General features: G+C 48.3%; 1 long non-coding RNA gene across 1 annotated transcript in view; it reads right to left on the reverse strand.

The window, feature by feature from the left end:
* The window catches only part of LOC140387156 (uncharacterized), a 312,793-nt gene that overhangs the window by 125,370 nt on the left and 166,735 nt on the right, over positions 1-20,688 (reverse strand). Inside the window, exon 2 of the long non-coding RNA XR_011933742.1 lies at positions 10,015-10,113. This is a non-coding gene — a long non-coding RNA (uncharacterized lncRNA). The remainder of the gene's footprint in view (positions 1-10,014; positions 10,114-20,688) is intronic.

The following is a 20,688-nucleotide window of genomic DNA, read 5'->3' on the forward strand; positions in this document are numbered from 1 at the left end:
AGCGGTGGGTCTGAAGGCCATGCAGTCGGGTAAAGCCCCGGGGCCGGACGGGTACCCAGTGGAGTTCTATAAAAAGTTCTCTGGGATATTGGGACCGTTGTTGATGAGGACATTCAATGAGGCAAGGGAGAGAGGGGTGCTGCCCCTGACGATGTCACAGGCCACGATTTCGCTGATCCTGAAGCGGGACAAGGACCCGGAGCTGTATGGGTCCTACAGGCCGATATCCCTGTTGAATGTGGACGGCAAACTGCTGGCCAAAATTCTGTCCTCCAGGATCGAGGATTGTGTTCCGGGCGTTATTGCGGAGGACCAGACGGGGTTTGTTAAGGGAAGGCAGTTGGTGGCCAACATAAGAAGGCTATTAAACGTGATCATGATGCCCCTGGAATGTAGGGAGGTGGAGGTAGTGGTCGCAATGGACGCAGAGAAGGCCTTTGATCGCGTGGAATGGGAATATCTGTGGGAGGTGCTGGGACGGTTCAGATTTGGGCGGGGCTTTATTGACTGGGTCAGGTTGCTTTATCAGGCTCCTGTAGTGAACGTACGGATGAATAGGACAACATCGGACTATTTTAGGCTGCATCGGGGGACGAGACACTGTTGTTCGCGTTAGCCATAGAGCCGCAGGCAATTGAACTGAGAGCTTCAAGGGTCTGGAAGGGGCTGGTCCGGGGGGGGGGAGCATAGAGTCTCGCTTTACGCAGAAGACCTGCTCCTGTATGTATCGGACCCAATAGAGGGGATGGAAGAAATCATGAGGATTCTGGGGGAATTTGGCCGGTTTTCGCGGTATAAACTAAATATGGGGAAAAGTGAGATGTTTGCGGTCCAGGCGAGGGGACAGGTGAGGCGACTGGGGGAGCTGCCGTTTAGAGTGGTAGGGGGAAGTTTTAGGTACCTAGGCATCCAAGTGGCACAAGAATGGGATCAGCGGCACAAATTAAATCTGGCCTGATTAGTAGACCAAATGATGGACGTTTTTCGGAGGTGGGACGCGCTCCAGCTGTCACTAGCTGGGAGGGTGCAGACGGTGAAGATGACGGTCCTCCTGAGATTCATGTTTGTATTTCAGTGTCATGCTTGGTAATGCTTGAGCGGAGCCGGGGAGAGGGCGGGCTGCAGCTTCCAAACTTCAGTAACTACTACTGGGTGGCGAATATAGCCATGATCAGGAAGTGGGTGGTGGGGGGAGGGTCGGCATGGGAGCGTATGGAGGCGACTTCATGCAAGGGCACCAGTTTGGGGGCATTGGTAACAGCGCCTCTGCTGTTCCCGCCGGCATGGTACTCCTCCAGCCCCGTGGTGGTGTCTGCCCTGAGAGACTGGGGGTAATGGAGGAGGCATGTGGGAGCAAAGGGAGCATCGGTTTGGTCTCCAATCTGTAATAACCACCGGTTTGCCCCGGGAAGTATTTGTCTTTTAATTTTTTTAATTTTTATAAATTTAGAGTACACAATTCATTTTTTCCAATTAGGGGGCAATTTAGCGAGGCCAATCCACCTACCTTGCACATCTTTTGGGTTGTGGGGGCGAAACCCACGCAAACACGGGGAGAATGTGCAAACCCCACACATGACAGTGACCCAGAGCCGGGATCGAACCTGGGACCTCTTCGCCGTGAGACTGCAGTGCTACCACTGCGCCACCGTGCTGCGCGAGCCCCGGGAAGTATCGATGGGGGGTTCCGGAAATGGCAGAGAGCAGGGATTGAGAGGATGGGGGATATGTTTATAGAGGGTAGCTTTCTGAGTTTGAGGGCGCTGGAGGAGAAGTTTGGGTTGGCGAGGGGAAACAAATTCAGGTACCTGCAGGTGCGGGACATCCTACGTAGACAGGTTTCAACCTTCCCGATCCTACTACCAAGGGGGATACAGGACAGGGTAGTTTCCAGAGGGTGGGTGGGAGAAGGGATCGTCTCTGACATTTACAAGGAACTTGTGGGGTCGGAGGAGATGCAGACTGAGGAGCTGAAGTGCAAGTGGGAGGAGGAGTTGGGAGGAGAGATAGAGGATGGTCTATGGGCAGACGCGTTGAGTAGAGTCAGGCTCAGCCTGATACAATTCAAGGTCGTTCACCAGGCTCACATGACAGTGGCCCTGATGAGCAGATTCGTTGGGGTGGAAGACAGGTGCGCAAAATGTGCGGGAGGGCCAGCGAACCATGTCCACATGTTCTGGACATGTCCGAAGCTTAGGAGATTTTGGTAGCAGTTTGCAGATGTCATGTCCACGGTGTTAAAAACAAGGGTGGCACCGAGTCCAGAGGTGGTGATTTTCGGGGTGTTGGGAGATCCGGGAATCCAGGAGGAGAAAGAGGCAGACGTTCTGGCCTTTGCTTCCCTGGTAGCCCGGAGACGGATACTATTAGCTTGGAGGGACTCAAAGCCTCCGAAGTCGGAGACCTGGCTATCGGATATGGCTAGCTTTCTCTGTTTGGAGAAAATCAAGTTCACCTTGAGAGGGTCACGGTTAGGGTTCACCCGGAGGTGGCAACCGTTCGTCGACTTCTTTGCTGAAAATTAATCATCAACAGAAAGGGGGGAGGGGGGTTAGTTTAGCTTGGAGTAGGGGTTAATAAAGGTGGGACCTGTAAGGGAGGAAGACGGCTTTTGCACTATGTTTATACATTCATGTACATTGTTTATTTTGTTGTTGTAAAACCAAAAATACTTCAATAAAATGTTTATTTTTAAAAAAGAGAGGTGTCCCGCCAGCAAAGAACGGAGATGCAGGAGGATGGAGCAAAGGCCATTAAAGGATGGGTAGCACCCTTGAAAGGCTCGATGGAGAGAGTCGAGAAGTGTCTGGAGGCACAGGTATCGCAGATCCGGGAGATGGAGAAGGTGATGCCCAACCAGTGATCGGGTGGTGGCATTGGAGGCAGAGGTGGGGCTCCTGACGGACCTTTGTAAGTCGTTAAGGGTAAAGGTAGAGGAGCAGGTGAGGAGATCTAGAAGGCAGAACGTCCGCGTCATTGGCTTGTCCGCGGGTGTGCTACAAGGTATGTCTCGAGGATACTGGCGGGGCTGGTGGCAAAGAGGGTGCTGGACAAGGCCCCAGAGGTGGATAGAGTGCCCAGGTCCCCCAGGCGGTGATTGTGAGGCTCCACAAGTTTGTTGAGAAGGAGAAGATTCTGCAATGAGCCAGGGAGAAGCAGAATTGCGAATGGGAGGAGAACAGAGTTCTGTGAATCTATCCGGACACTGGAGCGGAGCTGGTGAAATGTGCCTTTGTTTGGGTGGGGGAGGGTGATATCCGCAGGGAGCCATTTGCACAGACCAAGGAGGGAAGGGTGGGGGGAGGATGGGGAGGGGGGGGGGGGAGCTTGCAGACTCCACACAGACAGTGATCCAAGCCGGTAATCGAATCTGGAACTTGGAGCTGTGAAGCAACGGTGCTAACCACTGTGCCACCTTGCTTTCTGCAGGACACGCAGCTCCGGGTGAAGGATCAGGTTGGGAAAGGGATGGGTGGGTCAGGTATTTCACTTGGGGTTCGATTCAATGTCGCGGAGGGTTGTCAGCCTGTTGAGCGAAAGGATGGGGTTTGTAGGGGCCAAGGAAGTGCGGGATCCAGGCGGGAGATATGTGTTCATGAGCAGGATGTTGGAGGGGGCGCCGGTGGTGCTAGTGAATGTTTCTGCAAGAAATTGGGATGATGTGAGGTTTGTGAAGAGGTTGCTGGGAGTGATTCCAGACCTGGGCATGCATCAATTGATCAGGGGAGGGTATTTTAATTGGGAATTGGAGCCGAGGGTGGACTGGTCGAACCCCATGTCAATGGGGAGGTCGAAGCTGACGAAGGAACTGGGAGGGTTTATGGAAATAATGGGAATGGTGGACCCGTGGAGGTTTAGGAACCCAGGGGAGAGGGAGTACTCCTTCTCACACGTGTACAAGGTATACTCTAGAATTAATTTCTTTCTGGTGAGCCAAGAAGCGTTGGTTCGGGGTGGTGGGGGCAGAATATGTGGGAATCATTATTTCTGACCATGCACCGCATTGGCCGGAGGTTAGAGTTAACTCGAGGCAGGAGCAGAGGTCGGGATGGAGGTTAGATTCGGGACTTTTAGTGGGCAAAGTGTTCTGTGATAAGTCACGGTCGGTGATGAAGGACTATGTGGAGTTGAACCAGAACGGGGAGGTATCGGCGGCCACATTCTGGGTGGCATTGAAGGCGATGGTCCGGGAGGAGATTATCTCGTTCAAGGCACACAGGGATAGGAGAATGAGGGAGGAGTATGAACGGTTATTGGATGAGATAATGGAGGTGGACAGGGAATATTCAAGGGCCCCAGCAAGGAGGGATTGGCGATGAGAAAGTAGACAAGGGCTGTTTGACAGGCTGACGACGGGCAAGGTTGTTGAGCAGCTACGGAGGACGAGGGGGTTGTAGTACAAATATTGGGAGAGGAGAACAGCATGCTACCCCATCAGCTACAGGCAGGCCCCGTCTAGAGAAATCCTGAGAGTGTGGACAAGGAAGAGGGAGGTAGTGTTGGCAAGGTAAATGAGGCATTCAGGGAATATTATGAGAAATTGTATAGGACTGAACCGGTTCTGAGGAAGGGACATGGGACACTTTTGGATGGGCTGGAATTCCCATGGTTGGATGAGGGGAGGAGACAGGCACTAGAGGAGCCCTTAAGGTTGAGAGAAGTGATGGAAAGCATAAGAGGGATGAAGTCGGGGAAGGCCAAGGGGTGGGCAGTTACCCAGCGGAGTTCTTTTTTTAAACTTTAGAGTATCCAATTCTTTTTCTCAAATAAAGGGGCAACTTAGTGTGACCAATTCACCCACCTTATCTTTGTGGGTTGTGGGGGGTGTGACCTATGCAGACACGGGGAGAATGTGCAAACTCCACACGAACAGTGAACCGGGGCCAGGATCGAACCCGGATCCTCAGTGCCATAAGGCAGCAGGGCTAACCACTGCACCACCTTGATGCCCCCAGCGGAGTTCCACAAGGAGTTCGCACCCATTTATCGGCGGCGTTTAGCGAGGCACTGGAGAAGGGAGAGCTGCCGTAGACACTGACACAGGCGACAGCAACGCTAATTCCGAAGAAGGGGAAGGACCCTCTAGAGTGTGGATCATGTCACTGTTGGATACAGATGTGAAAGTGTTGGTGAAGTTAGTGGCAGGGAGGATGGCTGCAGAGGACCAAACGGGTCTTTTGAAGGGCAGGCAAGTTCCCAGTAACATCAGGCAGAAACTAAATGTGATCTTGACTCCATCGAAGGGACGGGTACCGGAGATAGCGGTCTCTATGGATGCGGAGAAGGCTTTCAACCGGGTGGAGTGGCAGTACCTGTACGAGGTTCTGGGCAAGTTTGGTTTGGGTCGAAGTTTGTGGCGTGGGTGCATCTGCTGTATGTGGCCTCGGTGGCGAGTGTACGGACAAACGGGGTGAGTTCAAGGAGCTTCGGGCTGTACAGGTGAATGAGGCATGGGTGTCTGCTGTCGCTGCTGTTGTTTCTGCTGGCAATGCAGCCCTTGGCGATGGCCCTTAGGGGGTCAGCAGAATGGCAGGGAACTACAAGGGGGAGTAGGGAACACCGGGTGTCGCTGTGTGCAGATGACCTGCTGCTGTTTGTATCAGAGGGTTTCGGGGCCTTGTTCGGCTATAAACTGAATGTGGGAAAAAGTGAGGTATTTCCGGTGAAAGAGGCGACGGTGCACAAATGGAACCTAACATAGTTGGCGGAGGAGATAAAGGTGGACGGTAGGAGATGGGATACATTACACCTGACACTGGCGGGGAGGGTCCAGGTGGTGAAAATGAATGTTCTGCCAAGGTTCCTCTATGTATTGCAGACCCTCCCGATCTTCATTCCGAAGGCCTTTTTCAGGACACTGGAATCAGTGATTTTGGAGTTTATATGGGCGGGAAAGGTACCTAGGGTGAAGAGAGCCCTGCTACAGAAGCAGAGGCAGAAAGAGGGATTGGTGTTACCAAATCTGCTCTGTTATTGGGTGGCGAATGTGGAGAAAGTGAGGCGGAGGTGGGAAGTAGAGGGATTAGAGTGGTGAGGATGGAGGAGGACTCCTGTAGAGGGTCCAGCCTGAGGGCCATGGTGAAGGCAGCGCTACTGCTGGCACCGAGAAGGTACACAGAGAGCCCAGTCGTACAGTCCATGATTAGGGTGTGGAACCAGCTGAGGAGACACTTTAGGATTGAGGGGATGTTGGTGCCAACACCGCTATGTGAGAATCATGGGTTTAAGCCAGGGGAGACGGATGGCATGTATAGGAGGTGGAGAGAGGTGGGGCTGGTGAGGGCGAGGGACCTATTCCTGGAGGAGAGGTTTGCAAGTCTGGAAGAGCTGCGGGGTAGGGTAGAGCTTCTGAAGGGAAGCAAATTCAGGAATGTGCAAGTGAGGGACTTTGCACAGAAAGGATAGAGAGGGTTTCCCAAGCTGCCGAAATACATCTTATTGGAGCGGTTATTGGACCAGTTATTGGAACGGTTGCTGCTCCCAGATGTGGAATTGGAGGGTAGGATTGGGGATATATATGGGTGGCTGGAGGAACAGGGGGTCGCGCAGGTGGTGAGGATTAAGGAGAAATGGGAGGAGAAGTTTGGGGGGAGATAGGATGGAGAGTGCAGAGTGAGGCAATGCACAGGGTGAATTCGACCTCCTCGTGTGTGAGGATGAGTTTGATTCAGTTTAAGGTGGTACACAGGCTGCACATGACTTGGGCGAGGATGAGTGGGTTCTTTCAGGGGGTGGCAGACGAGTGCAAGAAGTGTGGTCGAGGACCAGCAAACCACGTGCATATGTTCTGGGGCTGTGAGAAGTTGGAGAGATACTGGGACGGGGTATCCAGGATGCTAGCAAAGATTGGGGGGGTAGAGGCCAGGCCGGACCCTATGGTGGCGATATCTGGGGTATCGGAAATGCCAGAGCTGATGGAGGGAAGGAAAGTCGATGTTATGGCCTTCGCCTCTCTAGTTGCCCGCCGAAGGATTTTGCTGGAGTGGCGGTCGATAATGCCGCCGGGGGTGGCGGCCTTGCAGGGGGACCTGTAATACTTCCTTCGGCTGGAAAAGATTAAGTTCGAATTGAGGAAATCAGCGGAGGGCTTTGAGACATGGTGGGGACTGTTCATGTTTGTTCCACTGTAAACCATGAGACATGGAGAATGTTCTCTGATAACTTCATTGCAGTCAGCCTACTTGTGACAATAATAAAGATTGTTATTATTTATGCTTTTGTACTTTTGAATATGTTTGGAATAAAATATATATTTTTAAAAAGATGTTAAAATGAGATGGATTGGGGTCTTTCTGGATGGATGAACTAAGAATTTCCAGAACAAATCCTGGTGGAACTCAGCGGGTTACTTTTTTCCCCCCAATGAGAGATTTTTTCCATCAATTACCAACTTCTGCCTCTATTACTAAGGCAGGTCTCAATCCACCTAACCAATTTGTCATCTATTCCATGAGCTTTAATCTTCCTTGCTAACCTCCCACATGAGGGACATTGTGGAAAGCCTTCTCACAATCCAAGCAAACTACACACATTGAATTAACCTTATCCACTCACTTGGTTACTTCCACAGGTTTTTAAAGTGTAAGCTTTAAACCCATGCTGATTGATCCCTATGATGACTATGCTCTTTAGATTCTCATTTAGAGTATCTTGTACTGTAAAATACCTTGAAGCAGTTTCAGTTTCCCTTACTGTGGTTGTTGCACACAATGCATTATTCCAAGGGGGAACTATGTGTAAACTATCTTTACGATTGCAGGGTTTAACTGTTGCAGAAAGGCACATTCCTGCGGTATTTTCTGTTGCTGGTGTAGATCTTACTCTAACACCAGCTCAGCATTACTGTTTCTCTTTCTTTAAATATTTGTATTAAAGGTGACAGAAATTGTACCATAGACATATTTCAAAATACATGGGACTGTTTAGAAATTACATGAGAGGGATAGATTATTCCAGTCCATGTTGGTGTTTATCCTCCACAGAAGAAATCCATCTGTGTCTGCTTTGTTCCCATATCTACTTATTTCAACCATTAAATGTTGAATTTAACATTCCTGTGTTTCCATGTTTCCTGTGGTCACCCCAGTCCAACGCCGGCATCTCCACATCATTAAATGTTGACATGGTCTAATCTTTTAATGAGGACACTGCTACAACCTTATCTATAAAATAGTTTTTTCTGCTCTGTTGTGAACTTATTGCAATTATTTTTATATTTGTCCCCCTTCAGTCTCGAATGCCCAGTCTCTGGAAATGTTATACTCAGTAGCACATTATATATTACATATATATGCCTATATACATACACATACAGGGTGACAGCAGTGTGCTTTGTGATACTACACAGAGGTTTGACAAACAGTAGCAGTGTATGACTATATAATAAACAGAAGCAATATAGCTAGGATATAGTACCAGGGGGTCGGTTAGCTCAGTTGACTGGATGGTTGGTTTGTGACGTGCAGTGATATCAACAGCACAGGTTAAATTCCTGTACTGGCTGAGGTTACCTTGCCCCTGAGGTGTGGTGACCCTCAGGTTAAATCATCACCAGTCAGCTCTTTTTCTCAAAAAGGGGAGAGCAGCCTGAGGGATGATGGTGAACTTTCATTTCACTGTATCTAACCGGTCAATATCCCAACGCATTGAATCTGGGGAGTTAAGACAAAAGAGTTAACTTAACTCCACCCACCCAGTAGAAACCGATGGGGGTGAATTGGCCGTCCGATGTCACACCCAGCCTAATTTTTCTTTCAGAACAGTTTTCTGCTGGGCCCATTAGGTTTTAGTTTGTAAATTTAGAGTACCCAATTTCTTTTTCCAATTAAGGGGCAATTGAGCGTGGCCAATCCACCTAACCTGCACATCTTTGGGTGTGGGTTTGAAACCCAAGGCCACAACGGGGAGAATGTGCAAACACCACACATAGGTTAAACTTGCCTCCAGGGTGTAATCTTCAGATGAAGTGGGATTAGAGGCAGGGGAATGATTGGTCTAGGACACAGAGGTGTTATTCAGGTTCCATGTTTAAGTTTTATATATATATATATATAGATATATATTCGGAGGTAACTTTATGAGATGTTTTGATTTTCAATCATTTGTTGCACAGAAAAACTTACTGCAATTTAGGAAGCAAAAAGTAGAGTTGATGAGAGCATAGAACAAGTTAAAGAGCTGGGAGACACAAAACTGAGTTGGTAAAATGCAGTGCTGGGGGAGAGTAATTGCAACCTGAAAAGTTTGCACAGGGTGTACAAGGAACACCAAACTTTAGCACGCAGGTACAGCAAGCAATTAGAAAAACAAATAGCACATTGGCCTTTATTGCAAGGATATTAGAGTAGACATATTAGGAAGTCCTGCTACAGTTGTACAGGGGTTTGGCGAGATTACACTGGCGTGTTGTGTGCAGATTTGGTCTCGATATTTAAGGAAGGATACATTTTGCATTGGAGGTGGCCCAGCTAGAGTTCACTAAATTGTTTCCTGAAAAGAGAGAGTTGTCCTATGATGAGAGGCTGAGTAGATTTAGCCTAAGCTCTCTGGAATTTAGAAGAATAGGAGATGATCTCATTGAAACCCATAAGGTTCTGAAGGGTCTTGGTAAGCTAGACACTATACCCTGGCTGGAGAATCTACAACATTGGGCACAGCCTTTGGATAATGGGTTGATCATTTAAGACTGAGAAAGGAAACATTCCTTGATTCTAATGGTTGTGAGTCTTTGGAATTGTCGACCCTAGAGACCTGGGGATGCTACATCATTGAATACATTTAAGTCTGAGATAGAAATCTCTCGAGGAATATGGGGAATAGTGGGAAAGCAGAGTTCAGGCAGAAGATCAATGATGAACATATTGCATGTCAGAACAGGCTGGATGAGCGAATGGTGTATCCCCGCTCCTATTTCTCATGTTCTTATATTGGTTCCCATTAAATAAATACAGCAAACTGAAACTCAGAATAGCAGCCACATCAACATCAGCAAGGAAAGAATAATTATCAACTTACCCTGCCTTGTGTTCCAGAGGTGAAGGTGCACAATCCTGACCTATTTCACCACAGTGATTCTAGTTGTCGTTGCAACCTCATTGCTTAGCATAAATCCATCTGGAAGGAAAATTTAAGTCAGCATGAACTTCTAACATTGAATGACTTTATTTTTAAGTAATCACCCTCTTCTTTCCTGTACTCGGACACGCATATTTGTGACCGGAATGAAAATGTTGTTTGATTGTGAATGTATAACCACTAATAATTAATAATAATAATCTTTCTTATTGTCACAACTAGGCATACATTAACACTGAAAAGAAGTTACTGCGAAAATCCCCTAGTCGCCACACTCTGGGTACACTGAGGGAGAATTCAGAATGTTCAATTCACCTAACAGCACGTCGGGGAAATGAAATGAAATGAAATGAAAATCGCTTATTGTCACAAGTAGGCTTCAATGAAGTTACTGTGAAAAGCCCCTAGTCGCCACATTCTAGCGCCTGTTCGGGGAGGCTGTTACGGGAATTGAACCGTGCTGCTGGCCTGCCTTGGTCTGCTTTCAAAGCCAGCGATTTAGCCCTGTGCTAAACAGCCCCTTGTTTACAGGGACTTGTGGGAGAAAACCGGAGCACCCGGAGGAAACCCACGCAGACACAGGGAGAATGTGCAGACTCCGCACAGATAGTGACCCAAGCTGGGTATCGAACCTGGGACTATGGCACTGTGAAGCAACAGTCCTACCTTGCCGCCCATTAATATAGATAATGGCACGTGTAGGCAAGAGGAAATAAAAGAGACAGAGGGAAACACAAAAAGAAAAAAGCACAGGCATGGAAAGAGAGATACACATAGAGACATGCATAGGGAAATGGCGCTGGGTCACAGGAACAGGTAAAACGAGACAGATAGAAATAGGCAAAAATATAGGCAAAGACAGCAAGAGAGACACACAGACAGAAAGAAAGAGAGAGATACACAACAACAAAGAGACAGGAAAATTATCAAAAAGGCATGTAGAGTGTGAATGGCTGAATAAATGACTAAGTTAAATGACCATCATTATCACAAGGTCCTATATAATGACAAACAACTGAATGACTGCTGTGGTTGTGCCACCTTTTTAAAAATACATTTAGAGTACCCAATTCATTTTTTCGAATTAAGGGGCAATTTAGCGTGGCCAATCCACCTAGCCTGCACATCTTTTGAGTTGTGGGGGCGAAATACACGCAAACACGGGGAGAATGTGCAAACTCCACACGGACAGAGACCCAGAGCCGCGATCGAACCTGGGACCTTGGCGCCGTGAGACTGCAATGCTATCCACTGCGCCACTGTGCTGCCCGTGCCACCGTGTTAACCATCACTCGATACTTCTTCTAAACGAATTCCCATGATCCAACAGCAACAAGACAGATAAAGTTGCCTACTGATCCTAAAAGATTAATAGTTTATTCAAAAACATGATCCATTTTAAGTGGTCAGATAGACCACTGGTGTTGCAGTGGAACCTAACTGTCCATTGTCCCCAGCAGCACAGAGGATGATTTTTCTTTGTACTATGAATCCTGAGGACCCTACTGAGCCCAGTTTACACCCTGTAATCTCTACTGATGAAGAAAAATCTTGTTTATGAGCCAGTATTCTCTGCAGAGTTCCAGAGCACAGCTGAGCACCATGGGGTAGGCTGATGTCACCCTCCTGAAATTAATTTGAACTGAAGAGATTGGATGATGCAATGGGTTGGACGACACTCTTGCCTTTGGGACCTTGGTTCAGGTCCAATAAAGTGGTCTGATAGAAGTCATTTATGTCTTTGAATTCTACATGAGATTGGTCTGGTCAGTGTCGTGTGAATACTTAGTTGGCGTGGGCCCCAGCACAAAAGACTTCATTACAGACTGCTATTGTCACTATTTACACTGGGGATTGCACTTCTGAGTTCTGAATTCAGAACTTTTTATTTATTTATTTTTATAAAATTAGAGTACCCAATTATTTTTTTTCCAATTGAGGGGCAATTTAGCGTGACTAATTCACCTAGCCTGCACATCTTTGGGTTGTGGGGGTGAAACCCACGCAGACACAGGGAGAATGTGCAAACTCCACACGGACAGTGATCCAGGGCCAGGATTCGAACCCGGGTCCTCAGCACCGTAGGCAGCAGTGCTAACCACTGTGCCACATGCCGCCCGTCAGACACATTTCTGATACACTGCATTTGAAGTTGGGGAACTTGATAGGCCTGTAAAGAAGCAAAATTTTTTTCCCATCTTTGTGTTCCAAACTCTCCGTAGCCTCGCCCATTCCCCGCCTGTTTCACTGCACGAAAGGCACAATACCAATTAAAGGTGCTTTTGTACATTTAACTCCCACTAGACCTGTCTAGGGAGTGCTTGGTCAGACCGAGCAAAGGGAACTTTGATTCAAACATGTGGTTTTCTTGACCTGAACGGTTGTAATTAAACTCAACGTGGAAGGAAATGGGGGGGGGGGGGGACATTCCATTCCAAGAACTGAGACTTGCAAAATAAAAATGCCCAGCAGTGCTACACCTCCCCTTTAACCGCCATACAAACTCCTTTATAATAATAATCTTTATTATTGTCACAAGTAGATTTACATTAACACTGCAATGAAGTTACTGTGAAAATCACCAAGTCGCCACACTCCGCCGCCTGTTCGTGTACACAGAGGGAGAATTCAGAATGTCCAATTCACCTAACAGCACGGCCGGGATTCTCCCCCAACCGGTGGGTGGGCCGTACCGCCGCCAAAAAGTGGCATGAATCACTCTGGCGTCGGGGTCCTCCTCACTTCCGGAGACTAGGCCAGCGCTGGAGTGGTTGGCGCCGCGCCAACCGGCGGCGAAGGGCCTCCGCCGGCCGGTGCATTTTGGCGCATGCGCGGGAGTGCCAGCGTGTTCTAGCACATGCGCACAATCGCGGGCGTGATCCCTGCGCATGCACAGAGGGTTTCTTCTCTGCGCCAGCCATGGCGGAGCTTTACAGAGGCCGGCACGGAGGGAAAGAGTGGGCCCCGATCGCGGGCCAGGCCACCGTGCCCCCCCTTCCCCCCCGGGGGCCGGATCTCCCTGTGCCCCCCCGAGGACTTTCACGCCGACGGGACTGCCGAAAACGGGCAGCCGCTCGACCCATCGGGGCCCGGAGGATCGCCGAGGGGGCCACTGCCAACGGCCCCCGACCAGCGCGACGTGATCCCCGCTCCCGCCATATAAACGGCGCTGGAGAATTCGGCAGCCGGCATCGGAGCAGCGGGGCGGGACTTACGCCCCCCCCCCCCCCCGCCACACCGGCAGGAGGTCGGAGAATCACGCCCCACGTCTTTCAGGACCTGTGGGAGGATACTGGAGCACCCGGAGGAAACCCACACAGACACAGGGAGAACGTGCAGTCTCCGCACAGACATTGACCCAAGCCGGGAATCGATCCTGGGACCGTGGCGCTGTGATGCAACAGTGTCAAGGGGTCACTGCAACCAGTGTCGTCCAATGTGACAGCAATGGGCAAATCTGATTTTTTGAACTTAATCGAAACATAAATCTAAATGAGTTCCAGCTGACCTGTCTACCCACTAGCCCTGTCTCCAAAAATGTTCTGACTGATGCATCACTGGGTTATAGATCATAACCAAGCTGATCCCATCTTCGCGTGAGATGCACTTGATCAGCTGTGCAGTGAGGGTTCAGCAAACTGAGCAAAAAATTGAAGACTCACTGATTCAACCAGTTCTCAAGCCTGGTTCCCATGGGTTGAGTCCCAAAGCTCCTTTTCCCACTTCAATTTCAATTTTGTTTCCACGAAGTGAAATAACCCAGGAAATAAAAGCGTACTTGTTGTTTAATGCTCCATAAATAACCATTGCGTTTATTACTGGCTAATTGCTTTACAATCACTGGGGCAACATTTTTATGGCTGATTGCCACTGGATTACCTCTCTATTGCTAGGAGGCAGCGGCTACAACATGGTCATAATTAACTGGTCAAGCACTTCTTTATAACTAGAATAGAATAGTCTGTTCCGCCTTCCCTTTATCCATGTGCGCTCTTGGTCACCTCTTAAATGGAATCTTGCTGCTTCTCGCAGTCCACCGTCACTTCAAATCATAGCATTTACAGTGCAGAAGGAGGCCATTCAGCCCATCAGGTCTGCACTGGCCCTTGGAAAAGGCACCCCACTTAACCCCACATCTCCACCCTATCCCCGTAACCCAGTAAACCCACCCAACCTTTTGCACACTAGGAGGCAATTTAACATGGCCATTCCACCTAACCTGCACATCTTTGGACTATGGGTGGAAACCCACACAGTCACCCGAGGCCAGAATTGAGCCCTGGTCCCTGGAGCTGTGTGGCTAACCACTCTGCTAACCTCATCCACATCCCTTCTGAGAAGGCATTGACAGCCATCAATTCCTCTCAATCTCTCAATTCTCCAACTTCAACTGATTCTTTTTCCCAAGATCTCAAAACGTTGACATTAATTGCTTCTGTCTGCCTTTCCCCCTCTTTCTCTGAAGCTTCCAGAAGCTTCCTCTGCAACCTGTGTCTGCAGAAATTCAAATTTATGTCACTGCATCCAATTGTTCACCCAGGTTTCTGCATAGCAACAGCTTCTTATGGGTTTAGTGTGAAGCACATTAGTACAAACAACCAAAATATGTAGTGCCTATATTGTCCCGCTTAATGTTCAGTTCATAGTATGGGAGAACCCTCCATTTTGATTTTCCACAAAATATATTTAAATACTTTGAAATTCTATTGCGTATCACCTGTACATAACCTCAGTACAACAGCTTCTATTTACAATAACACCTTTGCGCAATAATGTGCTTCACATAAGCATTGTCAAACAAAATTTGGAATCATAGGCTGGAATTTTCAAGACCCAGCACCCCATCGCAGCTTTTCCTGCCGCGGGGCCGACAGATCATTGAAATCTCCGTTCACATTGGTAGATCCCACTGGCGTGAAGGGCTGGAAAACTCTGGCAGTAAGAACATAGAAAATAGGAGCCGGGAGTAGGTCAGTTGGCCCTTTGAGCCTGCTGGTTCAATATGATCAAGGCTGATCCTCTATCTCAACTCCATACTCAGCACTCTCCCCATACCTCTTGATGCCTTTAGAGTCTAGAAATCTATCTACTTCCTTCTTATACACCCCGCTCAATTCTCCGGCCCGGATGGGCCGAAGTCCCGCCCAGAAATTGCCTGTCCCGCCGGCGTAAATCAAAGCTGGTATTTACCGGCAGGACCAGGCGGCGTGGGCGGGCTCCAGGGTCCTGGGGGGGGCGCGGGGCGATCTGACCCCGGGGGGGTGCCCCCACGGTGGCCTGGCCCGCGATCGGGGCCCACCGATCCGCGGGCGGGCCTGTGCCGTGGCGGCCTCCACCATGGCGGAGGCGGAAGAGACTCTCCCCACTGCGCATGCGCGGGAAACTGTCGGCGGCTGCTGACGCTCCCACGCATGTGCTGCATTTCCGCGCCAGCTGGCGGGGCAACAAATGCCATTTCCGCCAGCTGGCGGGGCGGAAATCCCTCCGGCGCCGGCCTAGCCCCTCAATGTTGGGGCTCGGCCCCCAAAGATGCGGAGCATTCCGCACCTTTGGGCCGGCGCGATGCCCGTCTGATTGGCGCCGTTTTTGGCGCCAGTCGGCGGACATCGCGCCGTTGGGGGAGAATTTCGCCCCTTCTCTGTAAAGTTTCTCTTCACCTCAGTCTTAAATGGCCTACCCCATATCCTGGCACTGTGACCCCTTGTTCTAGCCCAACAACCCCCCACCCCCACAACCAGAGGAAACAACATTTCTGCATCCATTCTGTCCAGTCCTGACAGCATTTTATAGGCTTCAATGAGACCCCGTCTCATTCTTTTAAAATCCAGTGAATGCAGGTCCAGTCCAACCCAATCTCTCCTCAGACGTCAATCCTGCCAGCCCAGGAATCAGCCTGGTGGATCTTCATATTTCTTAGATATGGAAACCAAAACTGCACATAAAACGGCTCACATCCGATAATGATCCACAGGGGGAGTTCATAAAACATGTGACAAAAAGTTGGACTTAAGGGAGTATCTTAAAGGAGGAAAGAATGTCAGAGTCGAAGAGAGGATTCGGGAGGGAATTCCGGAATTAAGTCTTAGGAACCAAAAGTATCTCTGTGTGTGGTGGAGTGATTAAAGTCAGGGATGCGCAGGAAGTTAAAATTGGAAAAAGGCACAGATATTGTAAACTGGGGAGGTAACAGACATAGGGAGGGGTGAAACTGAAGGGATTTGAAAATGGGCCTTTCTGAGCTATGGATCTATAAATGATATTTTATCCCTGGTTGAGCTTCCAAACAGCCATTCATCATGGAGAAGCCAACAAAATGAATTTTACTGAGGAGAGAATCACAGCCAAGCCCAATACATTCGTCAGTCAACATCCACCATCCACAAACTTTCCAGCAGGAGTCACCAAATAGCAATCAGGAGTCAGAAATCTGGCTACGTATCTCCCATAACTCGAATCCCGACATCAAAAATAGTTTGAATTATCCCTCGATTGAGATCATCGACATCGGAACCTGTCTGCTAAGTATGGCTGAGTGAGTGGTACATTGGCCCTTTGAGCTGGATGCCAAACTGGGAGAGGGAGCTTTATTCTGAAATGGTAATGGTACAGAAGTTATCGAAGAGGAAATTAAGAGTATAGAACTCACCCTAACCATGGTATTTCAGTACTTCCATTAGATACAAGCTCATGTGTGAATAAGTCAAACAATCTCGCCCAGAACCATCTGAAACCCTCACCAGTAGGAACAATGGACTAACTCAAATGTGTATTTTTGGTTCAGTGGACACAGAGACTATAAAGGAAACTTGACTGCGTTGGGTCATTTGATACTCTTTGTCTCCCTGTCAGGTAAATTACATAAAGAGCCTAGGAATAAGTAAAGACCACACAGCTTGCCAATCTGTTGCTGAAATTATATTCTTGGTGTTTTAGTACTGACTCTGAGAGCGCAACAGACTTGAACAGAAATCAGAAACTTTCTGTAAATATTTGGAATGTGGCCTTTACTATAAACTGACATCAAAGTTGAAACTTTGAGCTCTGCATTATCCAGGTTAGCCTGCAAAATCACAACTCTCTGCTATGCCCCAGTGTCTAATACTGCTTCGTACTGGTTGCCACTTTAATGCCTGGATTGCTTGAAAGTCTGCTAGCCAGACAGTACAACAACAACAAGTCACATTCATATAGCACCTTTTTTTAAAATTTAGAGTACCCAATTATTTTTTCCAATTAAGGGTCAATTTAGCCTGGCCAATCCACCTACACTGCACATCTTTGGGTTGTGGGGCCAAAACCCACGCAAACACGGGGAGAATGTGCAAAGTCCACATGGACAGTGACCCAGAGCCAGGATCGAACCTGGGACCTCGGTGCTGTGAGGCAGCAATGCTAACCACTGCGCCACCGTGCTGCCCTAGCTAACATAATTTAACACGTGAGGAGCTGGTAGCACCAGAAGCTTGGTTAAAGAGATAGGTTTTAAGGAGCATTTTAAAGAGGAGAGAGAAGCAACCATTATCTCTGAACTCTCAGTCAGTTTGTCTTTCACAACAAAAAAGCTATGAAGGAGCAGATTTTAAAAAGCTGATGTCCTCACAAAGTGTTTGCCAAGCTCATGACTTGGCTCTTGCACTTTGTAAAGGTTTGTTTTGTTCATGGTTTCAAGCTACACGTTAGGGTAGATTGAATGTTTCTTTGTGTCAATGCCTTAACTGGCTTTATTTCAACTTTCAATTGCCAAGATTTGGAAATAAAATGATTGAGTAGAATTGGAGTGGCCGGGAGGTTCACGGAATGAAAACGATGGACATAGTGCAGTAACAAGGGATGGAACACACATAATCCATACAAGAGTGAAGAACTCTATTTTTCAGTCTTCCAAAAACACAGGAGTGGTTCCAGAGAAATGGAGAATTGCAATTGTTGCAGCTTGTTCCAAAAAAAAGCGCAAAGATAAACCCGGCAGGTTGATGGAATGGGCAGAACAAGTGGCAAATGAAATTTAATGCAGGGAAGTGTGAAGTTATTAATTTTGGTCGGATGAGCACAGAGAGACAACATAAAATAAAGTGTACAATTCTAAAGGGGGATACAGGAGCAGAGGGGATGTAGATGTACATAAACCATTGAATGTGCTAGTACAGGTTGAGAGCACAGTTCATAAAGCACCCTATATTTTATTGCTTAGGGCAGCGAAGACCAAAGCAAGGAGGTTATATTAAACTTGTATGGAACACTGGGCACCACTCTACCCTAACTTGAAGGTGTGCCTGGGCAAGAGACCCAAGCTGTTCAAGTGACGACAAGTATCCAGCAGAGGGCGGTAGAGCGGAGCTGCTGATTGGCTGTTGCGGGGGAAATTTGCATACGTCCGTGTGCTCACCCTAACTTGAAGGTGGTTTATGGAGGAGCTGTTGTCAAGTGACACTTAAACTCGAAACATTTCTTCAGTGTTTCCCTCCCTACCCCCTCCTCTAACCAAAAAATAACAACCGCTGTAAAGATCAAGAGGAAGACTCGAGGGCAGGTAGAATAAGAAAGAAGTTGAATCGTGACATCACAGCCTGCAGGTAAGGGATTGGCTGGTGACTGGTAAGTAGTTTTTGTTTTATTTTCCCTCAGGTGTTATCGTGCGGGGCGCAGAGGTTGCTGAGTGATAGCTTGCTGAGAAGGGGAGTGAATAACAGGTAAGCTCTTTCTTTTTTTTTCTTCTTTTATCTAGGGGGATGGCAGGAAAGGTAGTGCAATGTTCCTCCTGCAGAACGTTTGAGGTGAGGAACGTCGTCAGTGTCCCTGCTGATTTCATCTGTGGGAAGTGCACCCATCTCCAGCTCCTCAGAAACCGCGTTAGGGAACTGGAGCTGGAGTTGGATGAACTTCGGATCATTCAGGAGGCAGAGGTGGTCATAGATAGAAGCTTCAGGGATGCAGTTACTCCGAAGAATAAAGATAGATGGGTGACGGTGAGAGGGGCTGGGAGGAAGCAGTCAGTACAGGGATCCCCTGTGGTTGTTCCCCTTAGTAACAAGTATACCGCTTTGGATACTGTTGGGGGGGATGACTTAACAGGGGTAAGCCATGGGGTACAGATCTCTGGCACAGAGTCTGTGCCTGTTGATCAGAAGGGAAGGGGGAGAGGAGTAGAGCATTAGTCATTGGCGACTCCATAGTTAGGGGGATAGATAGGAGATTCTGTGGGAACGAGAGAGACTCGCGGTTGGTGTGTTGCCTCCCAGGTGCCAGGGTGCGCGATGTCTTGGATTGTGTTTTCGGGATCCTTTAGGGGAGGGGGAGCAGCCCCAAGTCGTGGTCCACATAGGTACATAGGTGAAAATAGATAAGTTCCCTGGGCCGGATGGGATTTATCCTAGGATTCTCTGGGAAGCTAGGGAAGAGATTGCTGAGCCTTTGGCTTTGATCTTTAAGTCATCTTTGTCTACAGGAATAGTGCCAGAAGACTGTAGGATAGCAAATGTTGTCCCCTTGTTCAAGAAGGGGAGTAGAGACACCCCCGGTAACTATAGACCAGTGAGCCTTACTTCTATTGTGGGCAAAATCTTGGAAAGGTTTATAAGAGATAGGATGTATAATCATCTGGAAAGGAATAATTTGATTAGAGATAGTCAACACAGTTTTGTGAAGGGTAGGTCGTGCCTCACAAACCTTATTGAGTTCTTTGAGAAGGTGACCAAACAGGTGGATGAGGGTAAAGCAGTTGATGTGGTGTATATGGATTTGAGTAAAGCGTTTGATAAGGTTCCCCACGGTAGGTTACTGCAGAAAATACGGAGGCATGGGATTCAGGGCGATTTAGCAGTTTGGATCAGAAATTGGCTAGCTGGAAGAAGACAAAGGGTGGTGGTTGATGGGAAATGTTCAGACTGGATTTCCAGTTACTAGTGGTGTACCATAAGGATCTGTTTTGGGGCCACTGCTGTTTGTCATTTTTATAAATGACCTGGAGGAGGGCGTAGAAGGATGGGTGAGTAAATTTGCAGATGACACTAAAGTCAGTGGAGTTGTGGACAGTGCGGAAGGATGTTACAAGTTACAGAGGGACATAGATACGCTGCAGCGCTGTGCTGAGAGGTGGCAAATGGAGTTTAATGCAGAAAAGTGTGAGGTGATTCATTTTGGAAGGAATAACAGGAAGACAGAGTACTGGGGTAACGGTAAGATTCTTGGCAGTGTGGATGAGCAGAGAGATCTCGGTGTCCATGTACATAGATCCCTGAAAGTTTCCACCCAGGTTGAGAGGGTTGTTAAGAAGGCGTACGGTGTGTTAGCTTTTATTGGTAGAGGGATTGTGTTTCAGAGCCATGAGGTCATGTTGCAGCTGTACAAAACTCTGGTGCGGCCGCATTTGGAGTATTGCGTGCAATTCTGGTCGCCGCATTTTAGGAAGGATGTGGAAGCATTGGAAAGGGTGCAGAGGAGATTTACCAGAACATTGCCTGGTATGGAGGGAAGATCTTATGAGGAAAGGCTGAGGGACTTGAGGCTGTTTTCGTTAGAGAGAAGAAGGTTAAGAGGTGACTTAATTGAGGCATACAAGATGATCAGAGGATTGGATAGGTTGGACAGTGAGAGCTTTTTTCCTCAGATGGTGAT

The sequence above is a fragment of the Scyliorhinus torazame genome, chromosome 12 (assembly GCF_047496885.1).
Source record: "Scyliorhinus torazame isolate Kashiwa2021f chromosome 12, sScyTor2.1, whole genome shotgun sequence".
Taxonomy (NCBI): Eukaryota; Metazoa; Chordata; class Chondrichthyes; order Carcharhiniformes; family Scyliorhinidae; genus Scyliorhinus; species Scyliorhinus torazame.